Raw genomic sequence first — 4,438 nt, 5'->3', positions numbered from 1 at the left:
ACTGCACTGCACTGCGGATGCAGAAGTCTTTGCGGCAACCCAGAATACACAGATCCATGTCCTCTTTTGGTTTCACTGATTATTGGTCATCTCCTGACTCCTGTGTGACATTGATCCATTGTATAGGCATCATAAAACATTTATGCCAATTGGTGATAATAATGAATTGCCCTCTTTTAACTCCAAGTTCTTCAACTCTTAGCTTTACAACAGTGCTTAGTCAAGTATGCCTCCACTTCCCTATGGAATTCTACAGTTTTTTATACCGTGACTTTTTTAAAGCCTTTCTCAATATTGGCAGCGCTGTGAGTATGTCTGTCCTAGATCGCTGTGTGCGGGATGAGTATGTCTGTTCCAGATCGCTGTATGCGGGATGAGTATGTCTGTTCCAGATCGCTGTATGGGGGAACGTTATGGGGAAAAAAACACTTTTAACATGTGACATTTCCACATGTTTTGCACAGGTGAAATCATCTAAAACAATGTGTTTTTCGAAAACTTTGTGATGATATTTCACATGAAGTTTCACATGTGATGCCTTGACATCAAATATAGTTGTTATGATACACACACAGTGCTTTTTAATTTTTTTTTTTTTTACATATTTGACACACTTTGAATATGTTTACAGTAATAACTATTTAACATGTCCTTACCTGGGATTTGAACTCACAAATGCTTGGAACACTGCATTCCAATCATCCTGCTATCCCACCATGTATATTACTGATTTCACCTTTATTCCTACACCTTTGGACTTCAAAGTACATCCCAGCTTTGATTAAAAAAATACACTCAAGAAAAAGTATTATTTATCATAGGGATTCAGGTGAAACATTAAAGCAGACTAATATGCACCACCAACATTATACAACTAGACAGAAAACACTCAAATTGAGGAAATAAATCAATGTAAGTGCAGAGATGTATTGAATGCATATACATACTTTGTGGCACAGCAGAAAGGTCAGTGTACCTCACATCCAGAAGATGTGAGTTCAAATTCCAGGTGGGGTCATGCTTTAGCTGAATAGCGATAACACATGACATTGCCCATGTAAAAAAAAAGTAACCTCCAGGCTGTGTAAGGGCTATTTGACCAAGAAGGAGAGTGATGGAGTGCTGCATCAGATGACCTGGGCACCACAATCACCCGACCTCAACCCAATTCAGATGGTTTGGGATGAGTGGGACTGCAGAGTGAAAGAAAAGCAGCCAACAAGTGCTCGGCATATATGGGAACTCCTTCAAGACGGCTGGAAAAGCATTCCAGGTGAAGCTGGTTGAGAGAAAGCCAAGAGTGTGCAAAGCTGTCATCAATGCAAAGGGTAGCTACTTCGAAGAATCTGAAATATTATATTTTTTTGTTTTGTTTAACCCTTTTTTGGTTACTACATGATTCCATATGTATTATTTCATAGTTTTGATGTCTTCACTATTAATGTAGAAAATTGTGAAAATAAAGAAAACCCCTGGAATGAGTAGGTGTGTCCAAACTTTTAACTGGTACTGTACATGTGCGGAGAATCTAGCATAATAGTAAAATGTTCTACCCAATACATTCAATTTAATGCTCGATTCGTAACAATTTGGGAGGTGGGAATTTACCAGTTGTGAAGTCGTAAATACCAGTTGGATGCATTCATGTGCTTTGAACTTGTTGAGAAATGCTGATTGCCTAATGGCCAACAAGCTGCATTAACCATAAACTAAAAGTACAGCTATCATGCTTGTAAGCAAATTACTGTGTTCAAAATTCATATTAATATATTGCTTTTTATTAATAATGTTGTTGCATTTTTCCTTCCGAAAATAATGTTATAAATGTAATTTCCTTAGTAGCTGACGTCAGAGGTCAGCATGTGGGAGAAGTGGGAGCTCAGGATGATAGACAAGTTTGACAGTAGTAATTACCAGTTGGAGGGCTGTTCAAGTGGATTTCTCCCAGTTTCATGTGTTAATTCCCACTTCCAAAAGAAAAGGAGAGCCGCACACCCAGATACAATAATTTTATAAACTAATAACCAACGTTTCGACAGACAAGCTGTCTTCATCAGGGTATAAATTCCCACTTCCCACTTGGTTAAGAACACATGCTGCGTTCATGTCAGTAGAGGCTCCTCAGAGGAGGAAGGGGAGGACCATCTTCCTCAGTGAATTTTATAAAACATTAAAATGGTAAAACATTTAAGAAGTTATCCTTTTCAGATAAAACTATACTAAACGTCACCAAATTATTTATTAAAACGCACTATTTTTCAAAGAAGGTCAACAGTAGCCTCAACCGGAGGACAGCTGGCGTCAGTCCTCCTCTGGGTACATTGACTTCTATACAAAACCTAGGAGGCTCATGGTTCTCAGGCCCTTCCATAGACTTACACAGTAATTATGACAACTTCCGGAGGACGTCCTGCAATCTATCAGAGCTCTTGCAGCATGAACTGACATATTATCCACCCAATCAAAGGATCAGAAAATTAATCTAGTACTGACAGCATAAGCTACAGCTAGCTAGCACTGCAGTGTATAAAATGTGGTGAATATTTGACTTAAAGAGAGAGAAAGATAAAAGTTGATCAGTTTTGAACATATACATTTTGTCCAAAATGAAGGAGAAGCAAGAGAGAAATATATAAAGAGAGAAATTGTATTTCTTTTTCACTTTAAGTTTTACTTACTTAGCTAGCAAATGCAGCTTGCGAGTTTAGCCTACTGAAACACCCTGCTCAAACAGAGGGATGCTATGTTAGCTAGCTGGCTAAGACGTCCAAGTCAAGGTAAGCTTTTGGTTTTACAAATGTATTGCCACCAAGCCCACCGGTGCAACTGCTTACACTGTAATGTTACTTCATGATTGTAGCACATTTACTAACCCGTTAGTTCTATTAGCTATGCTGACTATGACGTTACTTTAGCTAATATGGTGACAACAATGTTGTAGGCTGTGTGTTGTGCAAGAGGTGAGAGGAAGAGAGCGCATGTCAGAGGTTAAAAAAAACTTTTCTTATATGGAAGCAATCAGAACAAAACGGCGATAAACATACTTGAATTTATCCAATAGAAACCCTTGTTTGCAACTGTTGGACTAATGATTACATCCTATATCAGCAAGATGCAGGCAAGTGTGCAAGGCGGTATGGAATTTCACACTCAAATTTGTCTCTCGACCTGTGTGCACCTACGTTATAAACTTTCCGTCATACGCTGTCAGTTCTGCAATTGTTGTAAGAACTTGTGACAATAAAGAGCTGCAGTGTGACAAGGTTGCTGTGCATTTTCCAGTAGCTTAATGGCAGCTGGTTGACAAGAAGTTCATTTTCAATAACTTACTGTAAACAAGTTGCAAGCGGGTTCTTGTAAAATTCACAGTAACTTACCTGTAGCTAACCCATTACACTCACTGACCTGAGGGTCTGGTAGGCACGTATACTCCTGAGACCTGCAATTATTTGGGGTGAAAAAACATGTTACCAAGATTTGATTTTATGTGCAAAATTGTCCTCCGTAGTGGTCATTAGGATGTAAATATGAAAAATTGTACATTACAGTCAATGGGTACAGTAGGTGAAAAACATAGTTGCGGAATCCAGGTGTCACGACTTCCGCCGAAGTCGGGTCCTCTCCCTATTCGGGCGGCGCTCGGCGGTCGGCGTCGCCGGGCTTCTAGCCATCATCGATCCACTTTTAATTTTCCATGTGTTTTGTCTTGTTTTTCCTCACACCTGGTTTCAATTCCCTCAATTACTTGTTGTGTACTTAACCCACTGTTCCCCCCACGTGTATCCCCTCTCACAGGCGGAGACATATGTCTCCGAATCCCTGCGTCAGGGGTACATTCTGTCCTCCACTTCACCCGCCTCCTCAAGTTTCTTTTTTGTGAAGAAGGAGGGAGGTCTGCGCCCGTGTATTGACTACCGAGGCCTAAATCAGATCACTGTGAGGTACAGTTACCCGCTACCTCTTATCTACCTCGCTTCTTCACCAATCTAGATCTCAGGACTGCTTACAACCTGATGCGTATCCGGGAGGGAGACGAGTGGAAGACAGCGTTCAGTACTCCCTCAGGGCATTATGAGTACCTCGTCATGCCGTACGGGTTGATGAAGGCTCCATCAGTCTTCCAAGCCTTTGTAGACGAGATTTTCAGGGACCTGCACGGGCAGGGTGTAGTGGTGTATATTGATGACATTCTGATATACTCCGCTACATGCGCCGAGCGTGTGTCCCTGGTGCGCAGGGTGCTTGGTCGACTGTTGGAGCATGACCTGTATGTCAAGGCTGAGATATGCCTGTTCTTCCAGCAGTCCGTCACCTCGGAGATGGAGATGGAGAGTGACCGCATTTCAGCCGTGCGTAATTGGCCAACTCCCCCCACAGAAAAAGGAAGTGCAGCGGTTCCTGGGGTTTGCCAATTACTACCGGAGGTTTATCCGGGGTT

Source organism: Oncorhynchus tshawytscha, linkage group LG02 (genome assembly GCF_018296145.1).
Source record: "Oncorhynchus tshawytscha isolate Ot180627B linkage group LG02, Otsh_v2.0, whole genome shotgun sequence".
Taxonomy (NCBI): Eukaryota; Metazoa; Chordata; class Actinopteri; order Salmoniformes; family Salmonidae; genus Oncorhynchus; species Oncorhynchus tshawytscha.
This window is presented reverse-complemented; position numbering follows the sequence as displayed.